The sequence below is a fragment of the Trichosurus vulpecula genome, chromosome 1 (genome assembly GCF_011100635.1).
Source record: "Trichosurus vulpecula isolate mTriVul1 chromosome 1, mTriVul1.pri, whole genome shotgun sequence".
Taxonomy (NCBI): domain Eukaryota; kingdom Metazoa; phylum Chordata; class Mammalia; order Diprotodontia; family Phalangeridae; genus Trichosurus; species Trichosurus vulpecula.
Genome location: NC_050573.1, coordinates 406,994,582 through 407,009,493, shown reverse-complemented (window position 1 = coordinate 407,009,493; position 14,912 = coordinate 406,994,582).

Sequence of the window (14,912 nt, the reverse complement as noted above, 5' to 3'; positions counted from 1 at the left end):
CTTAATCTGTTTGAGAGTAGAGATCATGTCTTATAATCCTTTGTGTCTCCCTCAGCATTTTGAACACAGGAGGCTGAACCATTCATGGATATTTGCTGATTGATTTCATTGGGAAGTTTTTTTTTTAAGATCACAGAAAATTAATACTATACAAAACAGTAGAAGCATTTACTTCACAAAGCAAATCTTTTTATTGTTTTCTTTTTTTTGAGGGTCAGGGTCCCAAAGGAGAAAAAAAAGAACATTAAAATGGTTCACAGTCAAAAAAAATGGTTTAAAATGTAGACGCTTGCTTTTGGAAAAAAAAGGAGGAATGTGGAAGAGGGGAAAGACAGATAGAGACTGAGACAGAAAGGACAAAAACCATAAACCTCCTGATTTTAAATGTGGGAGATTTTTATTCAATAAATAGAAAGATATTAAAATATATATATTTGAATTCTGGATTATGGTCATTAAAAGGGAGGGGAAGATAGAAGCAAGAGAAAGATGGAAGGGAGAAGTAAAGAACAGGACAAAAATAATCAAGAAGGGGAATGAGAGAGGGGAGGAGAGACATGAAAAGAGAGATAAAAAGCAAAACCAAAGGAGAGAGGTTCTGTAGGTTTTAAGGTTGTTTGGAGGTCAATTTCTCAGTCCTATATTCAGACTCCCTAGGGCTTTGACATCCAGAAGCAAATTATCACCTATCACCTCAGTCAGTTAATTGGCATTTCCAAAGATAGTTATCGTTTGCCCTTTGAAATGCCAATTAGCTAATTAACTCTCTCAGTTCAAAGGTTTCCCTTGGGGAACAGAGTAGCCACAGTAGCCCACTTGGGAAAAAATATGATCCTTTGGGAAGAATCATTTGTGGTGTTAGTAGCCCTAGCAGAGCTTAGAGGAGTCTTGTGTGACAGTGAAGAGAATGCTGGACAGGAAAGCCAGAGTTCAAAAATGACCTCAGATACTTATCAACTGTGTAATTGTGTCTGCCTCAGCTTCCTTACCTATAAAATTAGGATACTGATGCACCTACCCTCTTGGACGATAAAATTATATAATATTTGTAAAGCACTTAAAGATCTATATAAATGCTAGTTATTATCATTGTCATTGGCATTATACTTAGCCCTGGAACAAAAGAAATAAATCAATCCAAAAAACTGCTCTAACCTGAGGGCTAGCTCTTTCTGACCCATGACCCAGAATTCCAGACTCATAGAACAGTAGACATTAAAAGGTTCTCACTCTGGACCTCTTTTCCTAGGGTTCATAAGCTTGTTTTTGTGTTCTGAACACCTTTGACAGAATCTGGGGAAGCCTAGGGATGCCTCAGAAGAAGATATCTAAATCCATAAAATAAAATACATTGTATTACAAAGGAAACTAGCTATATTGAAATACAATTATTAAAATACAAAGAAAAAATAAAAACTAACAAGTTCATGGGAACTGGGTCAAGTTTAAGGCACTGATTTAGCCTAACCCAGTGGTGGGGAACCTGTGGCCCCAAGGCCACATATAGCCCACTAGGTCCACAGGATTTGTGAAGTTTGGATTCAGTCACAGGGCCACACTTGAGGACCTAGAGGGCCACATGTGGTCTCAAGGCTGCACTTTCTCTACCACTGGCCTAACTCTGATCTGGAAGGAGTAGCTGTTGTAGGGTACTCAAAAGGTAATCATCCAACCTTCTGCTTGAAGACATCCAAGTAAGAGGAACCCAACACTTTTCCAGAGCAGTCCATTCCACTCTGGGACAACTAGAACAATTAGAAAGTTCTGTATGGCTTTGTTGTTGTTTGTTCACTTGCTTTCTTACATTAAACTTAAAAAGGCCTCTTTGCAATTTCCCTACATTGCTCCTGGTTTGATCCTCTACAGCCAAATAGAACAAGCCCAATTCTTTTTCCACAAGACAACCTTTCAAATACCTGACATAGTTATCATGTCCTCCCTAAGTTCTCTCTTTTTCAAGCACAATATCTGTTTTTCCTTCCACTAATCCTCATATGACAGGGACTTGAAGCCAGGCATCATCTTGGCTGCTCTCCTTCGAACCTTCCCCCACTTATCAGTGTCCTTCATAAACTGTGGCCTTCAGAATTGAACACAATTCTACAGATGAGATCCGATGAGAACAGACTCAAGGGGACCAGATTCCTAGAAGCTATTTTTTTAGTTATTGTCATTGCTAAGTAAATACATCTCTTATTGCTGAGGAAGAAAGGATTGATCCGCAAAATATACCCCAACGATAAATGCTCCCTCACAAAATAATAGGAAAATATGTCCACTCAACAGTCCCTTCCCCACCAGACTTAAATGAACACAACCCACCCCCCTTTCGCTCCCATGATTGTGGGGGCCTCAGCCAGGACAGATGGGAGAGGGGGTCCTTTATTCTCTCAATGTAGCCCAAGATCCTATTAGCTTATGGGACAACCACATCACACTGTTGACTCACTGAGCTTTAACTAAAATCTCCAGATATTTTTTTTGAACTGCCATCGACCTATGCCTTTCCCCCATATACTTGTAGAGTTGATTCTTTGTACTCAGTTGTAAAAATGTTTCATTTATCTCTATTGAATGTCTTCATATTAAATAGCCAATAAGCATTTATTAAGTGTCTGCTATGTGTCTGACAGTCCAATGGTTTAGCCTGTCAGCTTTTGGAGGGATACTGACTCTGTTACCCAGCTGCTGTCACCTTTAACTTTGTGACTTCTACAAATTTTATGAGAATGCTTTCTTTGCCCTTATCTAAGTCACTGATAAAAAAATGTTAAAATAGCCCAGGGCCAAGCATAGACTTCTGGAGGAATATAGTATAGATACAGGTCGATCAATATTCACCACTTACTATGTGTCAGGTATTGTGCTAAGGGCTAGGGATACAAAAGGAGGCGAAAGACAGTCCCTGCCCTCAAGAAGCCCACAATCTAATAGGGGAGATAGAATGTAAAACCATGTATACAAACAAACCATATACATGATAAATAGAAAATAATTAACAGAGGTAAGGTGCTATAATTAAGAAGGGTTGGGAAGTGCTTCCAGTAAAAGATGGGATTTTAGTTGAGACTTAAAGGAAGTCAGAGAAGTCAGTCCGCAGAGTTGAGGAGGGAGAGCATTCCAAACATGGGAGACAGCCAGAGAAAATTCCCAGAGCAGAGAGATGGAGTGTCATGTTCATGGAACAGCAAGGAGGTCAGTATCAATGGATCAAAGAGTATATGGCATGGCCTGGAGTGGGGGTGTAAAAAACTGGAAAGGTGAATAGGGACTACCTTTGAAGGGCTTTGAATAAGGTAAGTGTAATACAAGGTAATTTGATGAGGTAAAGAGCATTAAAAGCTGGTAGGATCAAGGAAGTTGCAATAAAGAAGGGGCACTCACTTAGAGATCATAGATTGATTGCTGAAAGAGCCCTCAAATTTAATGTAATCCAATGCTGTCATTTTACAGATGAGTAAGTTATGTTCCACTAGAGACTTTTTGCCATCTTGTCATTGAGTCTTAACTCCTGGCCATCTGACCAACTTTACATCCATCTAATTGTATTGTTTAGGTCACAGATCTGCGTCTTATCCACAGGAAGACTGAGATACTTTATGAAAAGCTTTGCTAAAATCTGTAGCTACGTTTCCCTCATCTACCAGATAATAACTTTGTCAAAAAGTGAAATAAGGTTTGTATGAAATAATCTGATCTTGATGAAGCTATGCTAGCATTTTGTGACCATCACGTGCATTCATTCCTAGATGTTCACAAACATCTCTTTCATGTTTTTTTTCCTAGAATTTTCCCAGGAATCAGTTAAACTCACTGATCTATATTTTGCAGGCTCTGTTGTCTTCCCTTTTTTGAGTATCAGGACATTTGTCCTTCTCCAATCCTGTAGTACCACTCCTGTCTTCACAATCTTTCAAATATCAGTGACTGTCTCAGAAATGGCATCTTCTGGTTCTCTTTTTTATCTGAAGATGTAATCCAGTTAAGGTTAAGCCAAGTGACTTGAATTCATCAAGAGCAAACAGGTGCTTTCTTACAATATCTCTTTACCAACCTTTGGTATTAACTTTCTCAGCCATTTTTGTTCTATCATTTTCAAAGGTCATTCTCCTTGGTAGAGAAAAGGGAAACAAAAATCAAATAACTCCACCTTTTCCTTGTTGTCTATTACCATTTTCCCATCCACCACAAGCAAACTTCTTAGCCTTTCCTTAATCTTTGTTTTTCTCTCCAAATAGCTTGAAAATGTTTTCCCTTAGTTTCCCTTGTTACCTTCACCTCATTTAAAACTTTAGCACTCCTGACACTAGTTTTGCCAGGGAAAAAGAGAAAGAGGTAGAGACAGAGAAAGTGTGAGATAAAGAGAGACAGAGAGAGATTACTTGAGGTGATGTCTATATAGTTGAAGTTCCCCTTCACTACCTCATCATGCCTCTGTGTTGTGTTTGTGATGTATTTCCTAAACTCCTCATTTATTTTTCCTTCTTTCCATGTGGCTAAATTAGGTAAATGAGGGATCTTCCTTCTTTGACAACTCTGTAACTTTTGACACTATTTTTGACATTTCTTCTCTTGGAGACTTTCTCTTCCCTTGGTCTTTCTTCTCTGGATTACCCTTCCTTCTCCATATTCTTTGATTGACCATCAAGTGCCTCCTACCCTTTAACAACAGTGTCCCCCAAGGCTCTGTTCTGGGAGTTTTCCTCTCTTTACTGTCCTTCCCTCGGTGTTCTCACCCTCTCCTATGGGATCAGATGACTTCTAGATGTAGAGATCTCAGATCTAGAGGTCACCTCTGACCTCTCTTCTGAATTCCAGTCTTACTTTGTCTACTGCCTACTGAACATCTCTTGGATTTCCTTTAAATAACTCAAACACAAGAAGTAATAATAATAAATAATAATAGCATTTCCATAGCACTGTAAGGTTTGATTTACATGAGTTATCTCATTTGATTCTCTCAATAACTATGTGAGGTAGGTGCAATTGCTACTTCCATTTTATAGATGAGGTTAAGAGGTCAAGTGATTTACCCTCATGTCAAAACTCATGAGGTTACTTTCCCCCTCCCCTGCCCCCAGATCTAATTCATCCCTTCTCCAACTTACAATACATATATAATATATATAATACATGTATGCAAATATATATATTTGTGGGTGTATATGTGTGTATATATATGTATATATATATATATATTTATATCTGTTGAGGATACCACCATTTCCTCAGTAAACCAGGTTTATGAGCTCAGTCTTTGACTCTCCCTTTTCTTCATCCTCTCCACCCTCATATCTGATCAGCTACAATGACTTACTAAATCTATCTCCATGTCTCCTTTTATATCTGTTCCCTTCTCTTTTTTTTCAAAAAACAACTCTTTTTTTTTATTTTGTAAGCATCTGCTTTTACAACTTTGAGTTCCAAATTCTCTCCCCTCTTCCCTTCCCACCCACCCTCCCTAGGAAGGCAAGCAATTCAACATAGATCACACATGTATCATTATGTAAAACACTTCCACAATGCTCATGTTGTGAAAGGCTAACTGTATTTCCTTCCATCCTATTCTGTCCCCCTTTATTCAATTTTCTTCCCTGACCCTGTCCCTTTTCAAAGGTGTTTGCTTTTGATTACCTCCTCCCCCTATCTACCCTCCCTTCTGTCATCCCTCCCACCTTTTTTTATCCCCTTCCCCTTACTTTTCTTCCATCACTCTCATTTCTCATCCCAATTTTTCCACTTTAGGAAATCCTGTTGTTGTTTGTCCTTCTTTCTAGAAAAGGACCATGAAATTAGGAAGGAGATCCATCCTACTGGCTATTCTCTGCGCTTATCACTATCTCTTCTACCTCTCTGCACTTGCCTGGTGCCTGGTGCCTGAAAAGCCATTCCCTACTGGTAGTGGAGTGGACATCATGCTGGGTTTGGAGTCAGGAAAACCTAAGTTCAAAACTCAGACTACTAGTTCTGTGATCTGGAGTAATTCACTTAACTTTTCTTGACCTAAGTTCCTGTCTTTAAAATGAGATGGTTGGACTAAAACTCAGGGGTGGAAAATCTGTGGCCTCGATGTCACATGTGGCCATCTAGGTCCTCAAGTGTGTCCCTTTGACTGAATCCAAACTTCACAGAACAAATCCCCTTAATAACCCCACCACTGGACTAGATGGTCTTTAAAGCTCTAAAATCTATATTTTCCCAGAATATTTATCATCCTTTAAAGTTTCAGTCAGGTACCTTTGTTCTTATTTGTTCTTCCTTTCAAAGAGGACCAATGATGTCATGGAGCAATATCTTGACTTGCCTGTGAATAGGATTTAAGTGAGGCAGAGTTACATAAAGTCATCAGCCTTACTCTTCCAGAGTCATCAGAGTCCAGTGGCAAAGCAAAAGTCAGGACAACTGGTGATGGTCCAGGATGCAATGGAGGACCTTGATGTCTTCTATGACCAGTCTCTAAGCTCTCCGCAGAGCCTACTTCAGCTGCCTTCATGACTGTTGGAACAAATTGTTCTCATCTGACCATTCCACCCAGGGAAGTCTTCACATGCTTGGGCTAGATATTCCCCTAACTCACTGATGGGTTTGAGGCCCGTGGGTTACCCTCAACTGGTTTAGCCAGTTTGCTAAGATAGTTTACCAGGGTGTGGCTGCTGTGCAAGCTACAGCTTCTTGGAGCCACAGGTGAGGTATCACCTCTTTCCTGAGCACTGTTGACTCTACCAGCTTCACCTCATCAAATTACCTTGTATCAAAATATTTATCTCTATTCATATTGGATTCCATTTTGAAGGCAGGTGCAGATTCATTTTTGTCTTTGTATCTCCAGTAGCTGGTTTAATGGCTAACACTTAGTAGGTATTTAATAAATGTTTACTGTTTTAGTGAGAATCTATGTTCTAACTGGAAATAACATTTAATATTATTCTCTATTAAAAAGGAGAATATTCCTTAGAGAATATGTCTATTAAATCTCTGCTGAAGTATTACCAAAAGACTGAGGACAATGAAGTCAGATCTGGCAACTGAGGTACTGGAAAAGTAATTTTCTTCTGGTGTCATCCCTTCCCCCCTCTCCCTTTCTCGCCCCTGCCATGGTAGAAAATTTAGCTTTCTCTCTGAAGCATCATCATTGGGACAGAAAATCCTAGACCCTGAGTTAATGTGGGACAAAGCACCAGAGTTTTGTTAGCTCTAAGGAATGTGTCCCGATTGTGTATGATTTCTGAAAAAGAAAGACAATGACCAAAGGCAACTATAACCCAGGTGTCTGATGTCCTATTCATAAAGCCATCATGTATCTCTCAAAGAAAGGATCTTCTTTCTTAGGTCTCAAAGCAAATAAAGGCCAAGTATGACCAGCATACATTTAGGGAAGAATTAATTCTATAACAGTATAAAATTAATAACTACTGAACAACACCATCTCCTTCTCTGTGTATGGCATTCAAATAAGATGCAGCCATCTGTAGTCACTAAAAGTCTGATCGAATGTGTTTCTCTGAAAATTAGAAAAAAATTAACATTCCCTAATGATAAGTACAAGTAATCTTTAAATAATAATTTTTCCACCCTAAAGCATGATCTCTTCAGAAATATTTCCTTGCAAGTGACCCAAAGAATGCCTAGCAGCAATATTAACCAGCATAATCACATACACACACACACACACACACACACACACACACACCTGTTAATTATAAGTGCATTTGTTATGTTTTTTGCTGTAGCAGAGATTACAATTTCATCAGTTTCATTTAGATTGCTAAGAAAGGAATCTTGCAGAATTGCCTTAAAATTCCAGAAAGTATTTGCTATTTTTTCATCAGCTACTAAAATAATTCAGGAATCCACAAGTCCTACTGATCAACTAATGTCGCCATTTGCTGGGTTGAAGATACAGGAGGAGAAAAGGAGCATTAGTTGTAAATCTTTCTTTTGGACAATTGCTTTTCTGCTTTCCTCTATTCTCATCTTCCTCGAATACCAGAGAATTATAGAATTTTAGAGCTGGAAAAGATCCAGCATGGTTCAGTGGAAGGACAACTGTATCAGGAGTCAGAGGATCTGGGTTCAAATCCTAGTTTACTAGCCATGTGACTTTGGGCAAGTCACTTAACCCCTCTGGGCCTCAATTTCATTATCTACAAAAGAAAGGGGTCAGGTTAGAGGACATCAAAGGTCCCTTCCATCTCCAAGTCTGTAATCCTAGGATCTAGTGCTATAAAATCCATTTAATGGATGAGGATTGTGAGGCCCAGAAAAGTTAAATGCTTTGTCCATAGTTACGCAGCTGTCTCTTAACCCTGTACTCTTTCCAATCTACCAAGTTGTTTCAACAATTCAGCTAGCAGCTACTGTGGCTGTGTAAAACCAGCAACAACCAGCACACAGAATGTTGCAAGCCCAGGTTCTTTGGTCTGTTTTACTAAGGAAAGCAACGTTAAGGGGTTAACAATCTTACTTTAATCCAGCATACGAATATCACTTACTTAGTTCCGGGGAAAAAAGTCAGCACCCTGAACTTCAGAGCAAATACAAATAAATTACAAACATCAACGGACAGACCTTGTCTGATTCAAATCTCAATGCATAGTTACCAGAGTTTAACAAAGTCCAAACATCCGGGTTTACAAGCTGGAGGGCTCTTAACTACAGCTGCCCAGAGTCTCCACATCAGCAGGCCACCAAGAGTGACAGCCCTAAGCAAATAGCTCTGTCTTCCCTTTTTATGCACTTTTTAGCCATCATCAAAGAATCAGAGCCACCAGAAATTAAGCTCTTACTATTGGCTATGATGTTAGCAACTCCCCTTAGGACCCTGGGGGCTTCACGCCCACAACAGCTTAGCACCTAATAGATATGGGTTAGGGCTTGGGCTTTAGCACCTAGTAAGACTCAATCAAAGACACTTAATTAATCATTTTAAAACAGTAAGAAAGTCCCACCTTCATTGACATTACATAAGTCATCTCTATTGTACTACTCCCTTCTCATCCAGAAATAGAAACTGTGAAGGGAATTATTATCTTCATATTAATCAGTATGATACGTGTGGTGAATATTCTAATAATTTAGATTTTTCAGAATTACCTCTTCCGGCTTGTGAGTCAGAAGCTTACAATGCAGCTCGAAAAGATCAATCAAACCCTCCATGACGCTCTCACAATCCCTACATTCCTGCGGCTGTGTACCTTAAGTGAAGCGTATCAAAGATCATACAACCTGTTCTCAGCGCAGAACTCTGGATCTGTGACCCACCAAGTAACAACCCCAAAGGACCTGAAACAACGCTGTTCCCACAGGACACCAGAACACCTGTATGGTTGACTCGTGAGCTCGTTGTGGGAAACCACTCAGGCCCCGGAAATGATTGTTTGTAATGTTCTTTCCCCTCTCCCTTCCCACTTGTGATTTATGTATATGATCTCTGCCTTCCCTACAGCAAGGTGGAATTCTGATCAGGAGAATTCCCGATTTGCAAATGTGTTCCTCACAATGAAACTAATTAATGAAACCTCTACTTGATTACTGGCACTTTCTCTCTGTTTCATCATTCACAGGTTAGAGACTGGCTTAGTAAGTTTCTGTTAACAAAACCACGCTGGAGGTAAATGCTATCATTAGTTCCATTTTACAGATAAGAAAACTGAGGCAGAGCATCTGAGTAATTTGACCAGGGTCCCACTGCTATTAAATATCTGAGACTGGATTTTAATGAAGGTCTTCCTGACCTAAGACCTAAGGCTCTTTCGACTGTGCCACCTAGCTGCCAACATGGAACGCTGTAGTTAGGTGTCTACTCACCTCATTTTTTCTCACTGGAAAGATACAGAGACACTGATTAAAAATCCAGTTTACTCCCAAATACTACCTTGATTTGTTGCCACTACCAAATGAGCAGCAGGTACCAGTCAAAGTGATCAAAGCATCTATAAAATGAGAATCTGGTCTGCATGCTCATTGTGGTTGGTTTTATGATGAGGCAGAATTGGTGGTGGCAACCTGTGTGTTTTGGGACATTCTATAGGCCTTTCTACCCAATGATATCTCTTCCCCGTTACCTGTCACTCTGGCCTGAAATTCCACCAGTAGAGACACATTCCTTTTGATTTGCATAGGACCTCAGGTTTTCTAGGGTCTTCTAAAAATGCAAGCATCAGTGGGAAAGGATGACCGCTCTTAAGTCAGGATATCTAAACCTGCCTCCATGTACCCCAACCAAGGAGCATGTGTGAAGATGTCAGGTGGTCCGCAAAATAGGATGGGGAAAAAAATTACGTCTTTATTTTCACTAACTTCCAACTGAAATTTAGCATTTCCTTCAATTATTTAAAAACTATTTCTCTGAAACGGGGGTCTGAAGATTCCATTAGACTACCAAAAGGGGTCCATGACACAAAAAAGGAAAGAATCCCTGCCTTAAATTATTATCAGCCAACATCTTAAACTAAGTAACCGCTAAGAGGAGCAGGACATTCTGAAAACATAAAGTAAGCAGGTGCTAACACAGCAGAGGCTGAATTAGCCTATGGGGCCATCTCATGAAAGGCACCTGGGAGGTTTGGCACTGCCTTCACCCTGCAATGTAGGCAGGAATGTACTAGAGCCAGCTCCAACGAATTTTCAGTGTGAACCTTTAGACTTTTGGGGGATACTAGGAACATAATGAGGTAGTACTTGGGTGCTTTGGGAATGAGGAACCTCTTGGCCATCAGTCAAAGCACTTGTGATATGACAACATGATACAGAACCCACTGAGTAGTCTCTTGATGTTCCCATAGCTTTTGATAGAGGGGCATCGGTGGGGTTCAGGGAAGAGGATGCTGTATCAGTTCAAAGCACGGAAATGTCTAGAAGATGGTGCAGGTCTGGTTCTAGACCACTGTAATAAAGCCAATATTACAGTAAAGCCAGTCACATGAACTTTTTGGTTTCTCAGTGCATTTAATAGTTATGTTTACCCTGTAGTGTAGTCTATTAAGTGTGCAATAGTATTATGTATAAAAAAACAATGTACATACCCTCACTGAAATACTTTATTGCTAAAAGTACTAACCATCCTCTGAGGCTTCAATAAGACATAATCTTTTTGCTGGTAGGGCATCTTGGCTCCAATGTTAAGGGCTGCTGACTGATCAGGGTGGCAGGTGCTGAAGGCTGGGGGGCCTGTGGTGATTTCTTAAAATAAGACAACAATAAAGTTTGCCACATTGATTAACTATTTCTTGGCTTTAAATAATTTGTCTCTGGGACACCGGAGTTGAGGTTTTATGAGTCCAAAGAGTGTGAGGAAAGGGAGCCTACCACCTTCTCGTTAGAGGTCAGCCTTCCCAGGGCTGAGCATGTTTAGACTATGTCCATGGCTGCAGAGCCTCTAGGAGAGACCACTTAAGGAGAAGGAGAGAATACAGTACCATAATCCCTATTTTCTAGAGGCATTTCCTCAAGGTTAGACTAAGAACAAAAACCAAATTTTATCTGCTGGCCAACTTTGCCTTGAGCTGACCCTAGTGCTCAGCAATTACACATTTCTCCTCCCACCAAGAAACATAATATTAATTTCCACCATTTTGTCCTAAAAAGGGATTTCCTATTGTCATGGCACACTTTCATGGGGAATCAGGGGAGGGCCTGTATACTCTTTAGGGGACTTTTCACCTCTCTGGCCCACCAGAAAACCTGGAAATCTCACTATATGACATCACCCAGTGCACTGTCATCAACTAGGCACTGTTAATTACCTGTTTGATTACGTTCCAATGACTTCACTTCGCTGAAACTCATTTTCTTCATCTGTAAAATGGTAAGGTTTAATCTTTTTGTGTCTTGGGCCCCTTTGGCTATCTGTTGAAGACTATGGACCAGACCCCTTTTCAGAAGAATGATTTTAGATGCATAAAATATAATTTACAGGATCACAAAGGAAACCAATTATGCTGAAATTAGTTATCAAAATTACAAAGAGAAAATCAAGTTTGTGGACTCCAGATTGAGAACCCCTGAATTGGTAAGTTATAAAAAGATGCTTCCTCCTGATCCTTTATAGAATTGGGCCAGGTTTATTTGTGTGGAACATAGAATGTCAGATTTTTTTGATGTACTGAATGGTTTTGCTGAACTTATTTTCTATTGTTACTTTTTTCATTTTTTAAAACTTTGTTATAAAAGATGACTTTCTGGGATAGGGGAAAGGGAGAGATATAGGGAAAATTTTAGGTGATATAAGAACAAAAAAAGTCAATAAAAATCTATTTCAAAAAAATAACTGAGGAATAAAAAACATACATCTCAAAGGAAGTCTTGGTCATCAACACCGTATTGGGAATAGAGGTCCCAAGCCCTGACATACTCTTTTGCTTGGTCTCCCAGGCACTGTGCCTCCTGCAAAATAGCATACCCCATCATTTTGAAGTTTGACAGAATGCTCAACTTTTCTCATCAAGTGTCTCTCTAATCCCCAAATCCCTCTGGTGGTTCTAAGGAACTCAAATGATCAAAAACTGGCTACCACCATCTCCATGGTACGGAAGACAGGAAGAAGAAGCCAAGCCCTCCCAAGCATTATGAAATGCTGGGAGAATGGAGGGTTGGAGAGACATAAACTTTCCCTACTGCACTGAGAAGGAAGCTAGCCACTGGTGCAAGAAATGAATTTTTCATAAAGCCTTCTTATACATGTCAAGAAAGGGTAGTTCTCATGGTGCAAGGTGATTTCTAGAAAACTGTCAAAAAGAAAGATGAACTAGCCCACATTCCTTTAAAGGGAGGACCCTATTACAGACCTTCAAGTTAGCTACAGGATGGTAGTTTAAAGACCTAGACTCTCACCATTTGACAGTTAAGTGATAAAAAATTTTCATAGAAGGGGATCAGCACTGCAATTCTATGAAGTTCTCTAACTGGTAGCCCCAGGGTTTGGGTTTCAGAATTGACCTTAAAGTAAAAGAACTGGCCTTAGAACATGTAAAAATGAAGAATAATTTATCTCCAGCCCTCCCTCCAGATTTTTGTATCTCCTTACTCTTTAGATATACAGGGCCCTCATGAAGTTCCCAGTTACCCAGGATTTATTCCTGTCCTTTCTCTGTCCATTCTGGCAAAGAGTTTCACTAAAGCCTGGGCTCCCAGGCTTGTTTTCCAAGCTGGCTCAGCCTTATGAGAGGCACCATGTAGCTATGTGGTATGATTTGAAGGCCTCCTCCTTTCTTAAAATGATTTAGGGTAGCCATTCCCCCAAATCATTCCCCAGGAAAATGTAGGCTCCTTAAGGGCAGAGATTTGTTTTGGTATCCCCAATGACTAGCACAATGACTAGCCTAATAAATCACTGAATTGAATTACTGGACTGATATCCAGAGAATCAAAGTGGGGTTCTGGTCCAATTCCAGCACAGAGTAAGATAAGTCTCAATCCAGGTGATTTCCTGTGGGTGTAGCAGTGCACCTTACTCATTCACAATGTCCTAAATATCATTAAAACTTTTTTTTCCAGATCTTTGCATGGTACATAATACAGTGAATCATTAGAACCTAAGCCAAGCTTTCCCATGCAGGTCTGCCATAGCTGACAACTAGCTGACATTTAACTCTTGGGAAAAAGTTACTTGTTACTGACAGGTTGGGTGATTATCTTAGGGATATGGTCAGATGTGATTGCCCCCATTAGACCTAGAGCAGTATTTTCCAAAGTAATTTGGCCCCAGAACTCTTCTGAGGATTAAAATATATTGATAGAACCTACAAATGAAAGTCTAGAAGCCTGAGGATATTGCATACCCTGGGGATAAAAAGGCCTACAGATATTATGGAGCAAAGTAGAAAAAATTAAACCCATTCTCATACCCACCCATATCTGAATGTCACAAATAATAAGTATTTTTTGTGTATACATAGTTTTCAATTTTATGTTTAGAGCAAGAAATAGTACTAGTATTAACATTTTCTTGTGGCATGGAACACCAGAATATAGTTTGGGAAAGTTCTGGAAGAATGTACTGTTTAGGATGGCAAATGCCCTTCTAGGAGGAAAGTGCAATTTTGTGCAATTACCTTGCAGTTTAGCCTGTGTAAGCAATGTGGATAGTTTAGGTAGCTCCTTTCCACTCTGCAAATATCCCCTTCCAACCCCTACCCCAACAAACAAATAAAATAAGAAAACCAGGGTGGGGAGGGGGAACCTTGAGTATCTGTCCCCTCATTCATAGGGTTTGAGACTAAACTATTTGAATAAGTGCCTTATTACTCTGCTCTTTTGATTAATTCATTAAATAGGTGTACTGAGTGACAACCATGTGCCCAGCATGATAATAGATGTTATTGAATGGGGGAATATATATAAGACATAAGCTCTTTCCTCTTAGAATTTAGAGTCTGTGGGAAGATAAGGCATCTACACACCAAATGCTTTAGGAACACCTCAAGGAAGCATATGACTAAGCGTTCTGTAAGCGACACTGGCCACAAGTATTCTGGGAGTTTAGAGTTGAGAGAGAGAGAGAGAGAGAGAGAGAGAGAGAGAGAGAAAGAGAGAAAGTGAGAGAGAGAGAGAGAGAGAGAGAGAGAGAGAGAGAGAGAGAGAGAGAGAGATCCTGATGTCTGGGTTAATCTGGGAAGACCTCATGTAAGAGGAGGAAACTAAATTAAACTTCAAAGAGTGGATAGTAGAGGGGAAAAGGAAGGTTAATCTGCTCAAGGGAAACAGCACGAATAATGACTTAGAACAAGGAGCCAGCATGGCTCAAGAAACAAGAGACAAACACAGAACTATCAGAGAGTTGAGACAAAAACCAGAAATAGTGTCATGGAATCCAAAGCTTAAGGAGGGAGTGATCATGTGGCAGTGAGGAGAATCAAGGCAAAGATAAGGTTATTGAATACAGCCAGGATCAAGGGTGAATTAGCAGAAAATAA